Source organism: Octodon degus, unplaced genomic scaffold, assembly GCF_000260255.1.
Source record: "Octodon degus isolate 3935 unplaced genomic scaffold, OctDeg1.0 scaffold00044, whole genome shotgun sequence".
NCBI lineage: Eukaryota > Metazoa > Chordata > Mammalia > Rodentia > Octodontidae > Octodon > Octodon degus.
In genome coordinates this window covers 5,392,500-5,406,204 of record NW_004524620.1, presented here as the reverse complement: position 1 = coordinate 5,406,204, position 13,705 = coordinate 5,392,500, and the positions used below count along the sequence as shown (strand labels likewise).

The 13,705-nt window shown below is 35.4% G+C and overlaps 1 pseudogene; it reads right to left on the bottom strand.

Annotated features, from left to right (window-relative positions):
- The window catches only part of LOC101569728, a 64,747-nt pseudogene that overhangs the window by 37,252 nt on the left and 13,790 nt on the right, over positions 1 to 13,705 (bottom strand).

Below are 13,705 nucleotides of genomic sequence, written 5' to 3'. Positions count from 1 at the left end.
CTTATTCCACTGAGCCATCTCCCTGGCCCCCAGTAAATTTAATTTCATCACAAATTCTTGTACCTATTTGACTAGGTCACAAGTAACTTTTGCTATCCTGTTATCTCTGTTCTGAGTTCTGTCACTTGATGTGCAGCATTTGAAAAAGCAAAAGCCACAAAGCATTTTTACCTTTGACTAAAATAATCAGGCTTAACCAAACATTACTGTTGACTACTTATCTTGAATTCTGAGTAAGAGTGTAGCAATTTTCTACATTATTTTGATATAAAACCAACAAACACTGACAAAGAGCTAAACAGTAAATTCACTCACATGTAGTTACTCAATTTTATATTTTTTCTTTTTCTTTTCTTTTCTTTTCTTTTTTTTTTTTTTTTTTTTTTGACTTTTTGCTGCCAAGGAATAACCCCAATTCCTGATGCTTGTGAGGCAAACGCTCTAGCACCAACCTACATCTCCAACCCCTCACTTGTGGTAATGGAAACCTGTGTGCCCCTTTCTGTGTCATTTGTCCCTTGTGGCAAACAGCTGCCTTAGGAAAGTAATCTGACTGCTCCTTTCTGTCTTTTTTCTTGCAAAGCTTTAGGCCCAACCAAAGACCAACATTTTTAAAAGTTAAGTTCATTAATATGTTTTAGATATACATAATGACCATCATCGTTGCAGAGAATTTAAACACGTCTGTCTTTTTAAAAGCTGTGCCATTTTACATCATTCTTTTAAAGAATCATTCCATTTGAAGAAAACAATATAGGGACCTGGGAGATAGCTCAGTAGAATAAACGCTTGCCTGGCAAGCACAAGGGCCTGAGTTCAATCCCTAGAATTATTTTTAGGTCTAATTTAATTTTTCTTTTGTTCTTTAAAACTAGCACTATTGCATTTTATAGACTCTAATTTATTTTCTTTTTGAAAAAAAAAACCTTTTGATTTATTGATTTATTTATTTGGTACAGGGTCTCACTATGCAGCTGGGACTCATAGTGATCATCCTGTCTCTGCCTTCCCAGCGCTGGAGTTATAGGCGTATACTCCCACACCTGGTTTAGTTGACCGGCACAGTGGGGGACAGATTCTGGGGCTGGCATTGCATGAAGTACCAGGGGATTGAACTCAGAACCTTGTGCTTGCCAGGGAAATGCTCAGATAGCCAAGCTATCTCCCCACACCCTATATTTAGTTTTTCTTTATACCACAGAGCTAGTCTTTATTTTCTTCCTTTGTACAGGGCCTACAGGGTCTATAGGGTCTCACTACATAGATCTGAGTCATAATGATTCTCTTGTTTTCAGCCTTCCAAGTGGTGGGATTACAGGAGTGCACCACCCCGCCCAGTCTCAGGTGCCTTCTCAGCACGCCCTGAGGGTGGGGCACAACAGGATGAAGCATATTTACATCATATTGTTGCCCAGCAATTTGGAAAAGCCAAATAGCATTCCTGAGTGCTCTGGAGGAATCCTGCAGCTTCACTCAGCTGCCTGAAGCTGCCTCTAACAGTCGATTGCCAAGGGTCCATAGTTCTGGGTGTTCATGGATCAAGTGAACCTATCTATTCTGCTGTTGGCTTCTTCACATTCCCATAGTTCATATAAATAGTACTGACCTATATGAGCAGGAATTAAATTGTGCCCAACAAGAAAGTCAGGCACGAGAATGTAAGGGCTACATAAGAAGACCAAGTGAACCAACACATCACAAGTTCTTTCTGTATATGAATTTTAATCTTGATAGTGTCAACAGTTTCTTTCAGCCTTTCAAATCCATGAGTACTACATCCTACCTAAATCTCACCTAATGCCCACATTATATCATAAATAAATAGAAAAATAAAGAGTGTTCCATATGTCAGTAAAGTGAACAGTTTTCAAAAATCCTACCATATTTTGGCTTCTGTTTTATTGCCCCAGAAGATGTCATATACCTACATCCAACAGTGCAAGAAACTTGACAATCGAATTACTAGTGTTCCAATCTCTACAACTAAAGGGATCATATGAGAAAGGGCTGGAATAAATAACTAATAAATCATTCCAACGTATAATATAAACTGGATCTCATCTCTTCAAATAATCACCTCACTCTCTTCCATTTATTGTTTCTGTTTGAAGGATCCACTGAGCCTCATCCTTCATCTTTTCTTGTTTTTATCTAAGAGCCCAACAACTTGAGACATGTTTTAAATTTGTACAGTAATACAACAAATAATAAGAAAAGAGTAAATAACTGTTGAAAAAGTCTCAAAAAAGATGAAAAGAGAAAAGGTCCACAGCTAACTATCATAGCACATTTTGTACCACAAGGATGAGGATCCTGAGTCCTGGATCAGAAATGAAGGCAGTACATTGGTTGCCCAATCTGTGAACCTGAGATTCTGTTTGTTGAGAGGGTTTCTCCTTATTTATTATCATCAGTATTTTAAACTTATACTTTTGGAGAAGGTAAGGGGAATGTTCCATATTCCTTTTCTTCTAGGGATGGAATTTCAGTTCCCCTATCCTAACATTTTGGTCTAGGTGAGCATTTGTTTTCAGGATTGTCTGGCACCTACATATTAGAAACCAGAACCAATTCTCAGTCACAGTAATAACAAATGTCCCTCAACATTGCCAAATTGTTCATGGGGTGCACAATGGCAAAGGATGGAAACAGTAGTAGAGATCCATCTATGTACTATTTTGGTGTGTAATCTTTCTAACCAGGACATATTTTTTTCTTTTGTTTTTGCTTTTGCTTTATCCACTCATGTTCAACTAAGAGAATATTTTGAGAAACACATTCTCAGATGATTTTGTTGTCCATAGTTCATATATCCATTTTTATATATACATATATCTTTATCCTATAGATCTATTATTGTCCCTCTAATACTACAAAGTTATACAGATTTCCAATATCCACCCAGCAGATCTTCACATTCTTCAGTGATTGTTTTCAAAGCTGTACTGTCTTAAGCTTTGTAAGACAGGCTTGTCAATATTTTCCTGGCTTCTTTCTCCTTATGTGAATTTGGCTGCAGTGCACCTCCAAATTTTAAACTTTTTTCTCTTACATTTTTACAGATCTCTCTTACCTTTACTCACTTATTGTCAACAGATAAATTGTCTCGCCTTTTGTGTTGCTTTGTTAAAAGCAATCATATCTGGGAACTGCATCTTCCACATTTTGTCTTTGTATTTTTGTATTTGTATTTCCTGGGCTTAAATTTTAAATGCTCCTTCATAGCTCCCTCGTATGTTTTAGTGATGGGAATATTTATCTTAGAATAATGACTTTATCTCTTCAGTTAAGAATATGCTTTCATAATTCATAATTGTATTTTATTCTCATGATACTCTTAAGTTGACAATAATTTTGAATCATATATTACAAACACTGCAGGTTTTTTGGATATTTTAAGGAAAGCATTGCTAAAGATATTGTATTGCAAGCACAGATTTTTGATATTGCAATGTGACATTTTCTGTTCATCTAACTTTCAGTATTATACTGATACCCATTTTTATTTATTTATAAAAGCATTCAGTGATTTTATTTGTTCTAGCACACCTAGAAACTCTGAAACTTAGAGCTAATTTTCAGAGCTTATGGAAATAGATTCAATCATTTTTTAATATATTCTAATATGCTATCTACTTCAAGAGATTAGCCATATTGTAGTGTTCCTTTTGGGCTCAGTATCATTCAGAATTTCATGAGGTACCCTGAAATATTCACAGTCAATTTACCATGACATCATTAAGTCTGGACATAGCTTAAAGCTCTAGGATCATTACTGTTTATAGAGAAGATAAAACACAGGTTCATTATGCAAACATGAATGAAAAACAAAGCTTATAGAACTGAATGAGTGATAATCACACTCAAATCTTAACAGAATAAAATGTACCCTCTAGCTTCCCATCTGATACTGTACCTGGCTACAGCAATCAATTTGTAACAGCTTTGAGTTTATGATTGTGAATTGTAATTAAGCGTCCCTTGCACATGGACATAACCACCATAAAGTAAGGCAAAGTTAGGACCCAAATCATCTTCAGAACAAGTTCATATTAAAAAGCACAGTTTCATAAGTCCAAAAAACTAAACATATACAACCTTGAAGCAGGACAGTCCCACAGTATTCCTTTTCCTGTCTCCTGCTATCATTCACCACCCCCTTCTTTTTGAACAACCACCTACCCAAGAGAAATCATAGCAGCAACTGACATGTCATGACAAGCAGCCCATATTCAGAAGACCAGAATGACAGGCACTACAAGCATGAAACTACTATTACAAATTACCATCTTCAGTGCAGTAGCTTAGTTCACAGGTATCAGTATATATAGTTAGTCAGGGTGAGAATCTTTCCAATTCACTGCTAGATTAAAAAATCTTCTGAAGATTCTCAGGATCATTGACTTGCCCATCTTCTACATATAACTGTGTGGCTAGACTTATTCATGTTTCCTAACTCTTCTTCTTTCCCTCTCATGATTAGTTAGTCCTTGAGATCCTGCTTTCCTTTTACTTGTATTATACCTTTCTATTTGTATTTCTTCTTTTGAGTTCTTATACTACGGAAACTACATGATATTTACACATGTGTGTCTTGTTTATTTCAATTATGAGTATATGTTCAAGTGGCATCCATTTCAATATAAAGGCTTGCAGTTTATCATTGTTAATAGCTGAATGATACTCCATTGTGTAAAAATACCACATCTTTTTCAACCATTCCTCAGGTGATGGGCATCTTGGTTGTTTCCAAGATTTGGCTATCACAAATTGTGCTGCTATAAACATAGGCACACATTATCACTATGATATGATGTTTTCAGATCCTCTGGGAAAATTCCCAGTACAGGAATAGCTGGTTTAAATGGGATTTCCAGTCCAACTTTTCTAAGGAGTCTCCACAGAGCACATTGGCCAAGCAATGGCTGTGACTCATCCACATGGCTGACACTGACAAAGGATCTACAATCTGAGGTACAGGACCTCAGGATAAATCCTGAGGGGATTTCACTGACCTTATCAACCCCAAAAGTTACAACTCTTGTTGCATAGGTTCTGCTTTACCTTGGTCTTAACCATTCAGCAGAAAAGTATAAAAACGAAATATAAGAAGTAAAGCCATGCTGTTATGTTGAGCTATAGGGGACTCAGGTCAACAATTTCTGACATTGCCAGTGAAGTGGAAGACCCAATACTATTATGAGCTACTGGACTCTTTTAGAATAGTTTGCTGAGTTTACACACCTATAATATTCAAATAATAGAACTTAGCCAAAAATAGGGGATACAAATGAATGTCTATTTTGTATCTGTGTATTCAAAGTGGTTAGGATAGATATATAGTTACATTCTCTTAATGAATAGAGTGATTTGTTCTAATGGTGTTAGGATATCATTTCCACATCTTGTACAGCTATTAACCACTAGGAAGAATGTATGCAATGTGTTAATTATTGAAACTGTCCTACCAATTTGATTTGAACCTTTCTCATTGCTATTTGTTTATCAATAAAATTATGGGAAAAAAGAATAAAAATATTTTAATGCTAAAAAAAGGAATTTACCCATAACTTGAACTAGTTTAAGGAAAAGCTACACAAATACCTGGGAAATAATTTGCTACATGGCATATATTTATATACAGTTTACTGTACACATAAAAAATAACATTTTTCACAATTTGGGAACTGTAGTAAATCTGAGCAGAATCTTTTATTTTCACATAGATGCAATCTTTTTCATAGTATAAATTTGAAGAAGAATAAAGAACATTTGCAAAAATTGTTTAAAAAGTAAGAAGCATTCCAAGAGTTCAAAAATGCTTTGCAGCTGGTGATGGACATTTAAATGATTCTATTTCTCATGTTTTCTGCAATCAAAATCTTTTTGATTAGCTGATTCTGAAATAAATGCCATTTGCTCAAAAAAAAAACCACAGTCTCTACTTACTAGTATTTGTCTACCAAGTTTTCTGAACAAAACTTCTGAACAAGAATACCAAATATTTGTTAAACATCCAGAAGAGAAGTTTAATGATTTTATTATCCCATAACAGAGGCAGTTAAGCTTAACATCACTATCTGTCTGAATATCATATAATTCAGACATAAATTAGAAATAGTTTCCAGCAACCATGGGTATTCTAACAGTTAAATTCCTATAGAATGTTAAATAAATAATAGCACATTTTTTCCACAGAAATTTAGAAAGCAAACCATATACAAATTTTTATCAGGACAATCCTATGACATTTTGTTTGTATTGTCCCTCCTTTACTTTTATTACCTTTTTTAAAACACACATTTACTTTAAAGAGAATATAGCAATAATTGATATGACATTAGAAGCAGTACACATTTAGAGGTTCAAAGTGAGAAGCATTTTAAGCATGGTTTTAGTATTACATATTGCTGTCCACAATGTAGTTGCTTAGTTCACAGATAAAGCTCCAGTCAACAACTTTGGACAATTGACTCTTGTTCTGATAAATCACTTACTTATTGTAGACTATATTGGATTATTTTGCTGAATTCAAGTACCTAAAATCTTTGATCTGGCATCCAGTATGTGGCTATGTAGATAGCTCAGTAGAATTAATGCTGGCCTGGCAAGTGTAAGGGCCTGAGTTCAATCCCCAGTTATACACACACACACACACACACACACACACACACACACATAAATCCCTTAAAGACTTCTCCAAATATAACATATATCTTCTTTAACAGCAATGGAACACACATCTCTGACAAAACAAAACAAAGAAGAGGGATATAAATAAAGGACTGTTTTCTTGTGAAAAATACACATATATATACACACACATGTACATATAAGATAGGATAGATATACAGCTACTTTCTCTTAGTTCACTGAGAAGATTCATACTATCGTTTTTTAGGTGGGATAGCATTTCTGAATCTTGGCCTCTGATAAATTAAAATGAAAACAACAATACATAATGTATTAATTATTGTACCTGTCCTACTAACCTGTTTTGAAACTGTTTGATTGCTATTTTATCTTTTTATCTCATTAAAATGAAGTTTAAAAAATGAATTCTGAATATTGGAATGTAGATATTTCACTTCATCAGTTTCCTCTTTCCACAAGTTGTGTATTCACTATTGGTTAGACACAGTAATCTACCAAAGAGAGACCAAAAGTATTCCTTTGATAACAGATCACACTATTGGATGACACTGCATGAAATAATGTGTTTGGGTTTTCACATGCATGAGCCCAATAATGCTTCAACTATAAAACACATGTTCCAAATCGTGAAATTACAGTGGTTTTTGATAAGCCACTGTAATGTTTCTTGGGGAAAACCAGTTTACCACAAGCAAGCAAGCACAGAAAGACAGGAATCTGACACATATATTCAGTGGGTGACATGGTGCTAATTACTTGTACCTCTGCATGGCCACATGGCACAACTGTATAATAATACTTTTGATTTAGCAATTTTAAGCATTTGTGTAACATGTCCTGTTTTGCACCCTTTGCATTCTATTTCCACTATACAGTGGCATTAAAATGATATTTGATATCAAAATGATTTATAATTCTTTGTAGGTTATTCTTGAAGCTTCTTTTCTGAAATATTACATGTATTTTCCTAATCTTTTAGGTCCAGAACTTTAATTGTAAAATCAACTGGCTGTATTTGTAATAATTATTCCACTATGAGAAAAAATAGTATAAATACATTTTTTCTTTTTTATTAATTTTATTGAGAAACAAATAGCAATGAGACAGTTTCAAAACAAATTAGGAGGACAGTTACAATAAATAATATATTGCATATTGTTGTCTTTGTAGTAGTTATTCATAGTACAAGATGAAGACATGATATCCTATCCAAACACTATTGGTACAAATCTTTATTCTCAATGAATTAAGAGAAAGTAGCTGTATATGTATCCTACTTTGGATATACTGATAGAGAATGGTCTTTCATTTATATCCCATTTTTTGTTCAGTTTTATCAGAGATGGGTATTACATTGCCATTTAAATATTTTAGATGCATAAATTCCACAAAATAATCCAATATAGTCCAGTAGTTCATAATGGTAGTGAGTTATCCGTAGGACTGGCAATGTCATAAATTGTTGAATTGAGCCTTTTACATCTCAGCATATTAATACGGCTTTATTTTTTATACATTATTTTTATACTTTTCTGCTGGATTTTTAAGACCAAGATAAAGCAAGACCTATATAACAAGAAATGTAACTTTTGTCCCTGACAAGGTCAGTCAAATGCCCTCAGGATTTACCTGGAGACTCTGTATCACATTTTGTAGATCCTTTGTCAGTGTCAGCCATGTGGATGAGTAACAACTATCGCTTGACCAATTTGCTCTCTGTGAAAGCCTGAGAGAATGTTTTCCTCTAGGTGACTCTCCTTATGTGAACTATGCATCATCCATCACTTTCCTCTTGTACCAGATCTGAGAGTGAAAGATTTCAGTTTTTCCCCTTTTAGAATTACTTTAGGCATTGAGTTATCATAGATGGCTTTTATCAGATTGAAGGAGATACCATCTCTACTTCATCTCTACTTCCAATTTTCTGAAGGACTTTGAACATAAATGAATGTTGGGCTTCATCAAAAGCCTTTCCGTATCAATTGAGATGATCATGTGGTTTTTAGATTTTGCTTTATTGATATAGTGTATTACATTTATATATTTGCATATATTGAATCCCTGCAATGAATCCTACCTGGCCATGGTGTATAGTCTTCTTGATGATTTGCTGTATTCTATTTGCTAGTATTTTATAGAGGATTTTTTGCATCTATGTTCATTAGGGAGATCGGCCCGTAGTTCTCTTTCTTAGTTGCGTCTTTCCCTGGTTTTGGTATCAGTATAATACTTGCCTCCAGGAATGATTTTGGGAGGATTGCTTCCTTTTCCATTTCATGGAAGAGTTTGAGGAGTGTAGGGACTACATCTTCTGTAAATGTCTTATAGAATTCAGCTGTGAATCCATCCGGACCTGGACTTTTCTTTGTCGGCAGGCTCTTTATTGCATTCCGTATTTCATTGGCTGTCATTGGGTTATTGAGAGTTCTTATAAGCTCTTGATTCAGTTTTGGTAATTTTTACCTTTCTAGGAGTCTGTCCATTTCTTCTGTGTCTTCTGTTCTGTGAGAGTAAAGATTCTCAAAGTAGCTATTGTGGATCTTCTGAATTCCACTGACTTTGTGGTAATTACACCCTTTTCATTCCATATTGCTTGCTTTTGAGTTTTTTCTCTCCTCTTTTTGATGAGGATAGCTAGGGGCTTATCAATATAATTTAATATTTCAAAGACTCAGCTTTTTGATTCATTAATTCTTTGAACTGTTTCCTTCATCTTGATTGAATTAATTTCTGTTCTAATATTTATCACTTCTTCCTGTCTTTGGGATTTGGGTTTGATTTGTTCTTCCTCCTCTAGATGTTTGATATGCAGCATTATGGTGTTTATTTGTTCCCCTTCAGTTTTTCTAATGTGTAAGTTCATAGCTATAAATTTATTTCTAAGAACTGCTTTCATCACATCCCATAAATTCCGATAAGTTGTGCTTGAAATTTCATTTATTAGTAGATATTGGTCACTTTCTTGTTTATTTTTATCTGTGACCAATTGGTTGCTGAGTAGGATGTTGTTTAATTTCTATGTATTTATGGGGCTTTTCTGGTTTCTTTTGTTGTTCATTTCCTGTTGCATTGCATTATGGTCAAATAATATGCATGAGATGTTTTCTGTTTTCTTTCATATAATTAAGCATGACCTATGGACCAGTATGTGGTCTATTTTAGAAAATGAACAGTGTGAAGCTGAAAAAAAAATGTGTATTCAGTTGTGGTTGGGTATAACACTGCATATGTTCACTAAGTCCATTTGTTCCAAGTTCTGGTTCAGTTCTGCTACTTCTTTGCTATTTTTTGTTGGCTTGAACTATTTTTTAGTGATAAGGGGTGTTAAGGTCTCCTATTAAGACTGTGGTATTGGATATTTGATTTTTCATGTCCATTAATATTTGTCTTATGTAGTTGGGAGCTCCCGTGTTTGGTGCATACATATTCATGAGTGTTACTTCTTCTTCTTGAATTTTCCCCCTAACCAGTATATAGTGGCCTTCTTTATTTCATTTGACCATTCTTGGTTTGAAGTTGAAACTGTCTACCAAAAGGTTGCTACCCCTGCTTTTCTCTGATGTGCTGGGGCATTTAGTATTATTTTCCATTGTTTGACTTTCAACTTATGAATTTCTTTATGAGTTAAGTGAGTTTCTTGTATGCAGCATACTGTTGGGTTTTGCTGCCTAATCCACTGTGCCAGTCAACTTTTTTTAATTGGTGACTTGAGTCCTTTTGCATTGATGGCTATAATTGAGATGCATTGACTTATGATTGGCATGTTATCTACCTGCTGTTGTTTGTTCCTTTTTCTACTGTGTTTAATTGTTTTCCCTATTTAGTGGGTTCCTTCTGTTCTCATTTGTGGACTTCTGATCATTTTGGTTCCTCTCTAGAACATTTTTCAGTAATCTGTGCAGGGTTGGCTTGGTCATCATGAAATTCTTTAGTTGTTCTTTGTTATGGAAGCATTTCACTTATTCATCAAACTTGAGAGTTTTGCAGGATATAGTAGTCTGGGCTGGAATTTGTATTCATAAAAAAGTTGAAGTATTCTGCTCCATGCTCTTCTTGACTTCATGATTTGTGAACAGAAGTCTGCCATTATTCTGATGGGTTTTCCTTTAAATGTGATGTTTCTTTTCTCTAGCGGCTTTTAGTACGTTGTGCTTTTGCTGGATTTCTGGGAACTTGACTATTATATTTCTCAGTTTGTTTTTCATTGGGTTGATGTTATTTGGAGTTCTATATGGTTTGGTCACCTGAATGTCAGATTGTTTCCCATATTTGGGAAGTTTTCTGCTGTTACTTCTTCCCATATTCTTTTTATGTTATTTGTATTGCCTGCTTCTTTCTCATTGATGCCTATTAATTCATCTTTGCATTATCTTACAGGTAATAAATTATTTTTTTCCTGCATCCTAGTTGTTTTTAAGGATCTTTTCTTACCTTTTCACTTGCTGTGACAGTGTCTTCAAGATCTGAAACTCTATCTTCACTTTTACTCAAACAGTTTTTCAAGCTTGTGATTGAGATTTTGGCTTCCACTATATCTCTTTGACTCTGCTTCATGCGATCTATTTCTTTCCTATATTGCTCATTCCAGGATTCCATCATTTTTCTAATATCCCCTATTTTTTATCAGTGTCTTTTTGAGAAGCAGTTATTAATTCTTTCATTATAGCTATCCTTTGTTTTTCACTTCAGAGATTATTTCTGATTTGATTTCCTTTCTATGTTTCTGCAGTTGATTCTTTATGCTATTAACTCAGAGATTTATTTTTTTTATTTCTGAGGATATTTCTGATCTGAATTTATATCTTTCTAAAATTGTTTATTTACTTCAGACACTATTAATTCAGACATTTCAGCTGTCTGCCTCCCAATTTCTTCCATGCTAGTGTCTTCTGCATTTTTTCTGGGTGGGATCAGGTTGTGAGATTGCATTTTGCTCCTTTTCTTTTTGATTTTGTATAGCACTGTCCTCTGAACTTTGGTGTAGAGCTTTGGTGTAGAGCTTTGGTGTAGTCATAACCTTAGCACCTACTGAAAGTTTTACCGAAGAGAGATATATGATTAGGGCAGTAATAGTTTTGTATTTACAGGACTACAATAAGGAAAATTAATAATGGGTTATGATATTTAGCAGTTGACAAAGTTTTGTAACTAATGGTTTTATATTTTAGACAGCAAGAGTTATAATTGTCTGTATAGTTAAGCAGATATTAAATTGGGAATTTGTATTTAAGTTAGTTCCACTAAGGTGTGCCTGATCACCTCCCCTTGATGTACCTGGTGTTTTCCATGCAGACTATTTCATCCTGGTTACCTTTTGCCCTCTCTCTCAGTCACGAGAGAAAGAGAGAGGTTGCTTTCATAGCTCTGAGTCTAGCAAAGTGTCTCAGCTTACCAGGTGCAGACCTACAAAGTTTGAAATCATCCAGTCGTGCCTGGCTTGGGTCTGGCTGCTGTGCTCAGCTTCTTCCTACTGCAGCCCATGGAAGTGAACCTGCTGTGCCTCTCTGGCAAGATGTTCTGCTCCTGGATAAGCTGGGTGGTTCTGGCCCCTAGCCTCTCTGCAGGGACTTCAGTTGTAGAGTTTCACACCAGGCCTGTATGCCAAGCCTAGGCTGGGTCTGGAAGGATCCAGCAGGCAAAGGGGAGCGCAGAAACTCTCCCTTACACAAGCTGGGCCTGCGCTTGGGCTATGTCTGGAGGGGTCCTGAGAACATGGGCGGAAATTCTCTTTCACATGCTGGGCCAGGGCTGGTTCTGGAGTGGTTCCAAGGGACACCAAGAGCATGGCTAAAGGCATCACTCACACGCTGGTCTTGGGCTGGTTCCAGAGTGGTCAGTCAGGTGCAGCAGTATAACTACTTTTTTCAAGATAAAACTTTCTCTTCTGTAACATTGCTTCTATTTTTGTTGTGTTCCTTCTTCAACTTGTTTCCTACACATTCTAGAATTTAATTTAGCTATCAATTGCATCTATCTGATGTATTTCTATGTAGTATACACATCTTGAGAATAATTATTTTAAAAAGTATTCTACGAGGGACTGGGGAAATGGCTCAGTGGAATAAGCACTTCCCTGGCAAGCTCATGGGTCTGAATTCAATCTCTGGTTCCACCAAAAAAAAAAAAAAAAAAAAAAAAAAAAAAAGTTCTACAATGGATTTTACATGTATTTTTTTTTAAATTTTTTTATTGTGGAAATTTTGCTCAACTGTACATTTATTATGTTTGTATTCAGCTCTCAGTCTTGGGCCACTCTAATTATTTTTATTTCTAAGCAGCCTTCCGTTGAGGGTTTTGTGTTATGGTTTTCTCCCATTATGCTTCGTAGGCAAGTGGGATTTGTCTGTTCTTTTTCTGTGATGGAATTTTATGTGTTTTTGTTTGTTTTATGTACTTAGTACAGGGTCTACAGAATCTCACTACACACATCAGGGAGTCTTAGTGATTCTCCTGTTTTTAGTGCCCAAAGTGCTAGGATTACAGGCATGTGCCACCCAGGCTCAATCACCCTCTCAGCATGCCGTGGGGGTGGGGCCAGGATGTCACACTGGGGATTGAACCCCAGTCACTGCATCTGCCTAAGCAGGCTTTTTAATCTACTGATCTATCTGGGTCACCCTGTGATGTTAATTTTATTTATTAGCTAATTTTATTTATCACTGGGCTTTTGTGTACTCAGTTATTTGGACAAATATTATCATGGCTGTTTTGTCATATTAGTTTGAATTAGTTTAATATTTAAACAATAAAGTCCATCATATTGCCTTCCTTAGTATGAATGGATCTCTTTTCCAAAGGTTTGATTGCATCAAAATGTGAATCTTTTCTTAGATAAGGAAGAATTTCTAATAACTAAATGGCTTTGAGTTGAGGTATGAGTGCATCCCTGTCTCTGGTGTTAAAGGTCAGGTCTCCTGGATTTCCTGCGTGTCAGCATTCAGACAATCCCAAACTGTCATCTCTCTTGCTGTTCAGCTTGCTAACCATAGATATTAGAGCTCAGGACCTCTCAGACTTAATAATCACCTGGGTCAATTCTATGGAAAATCCT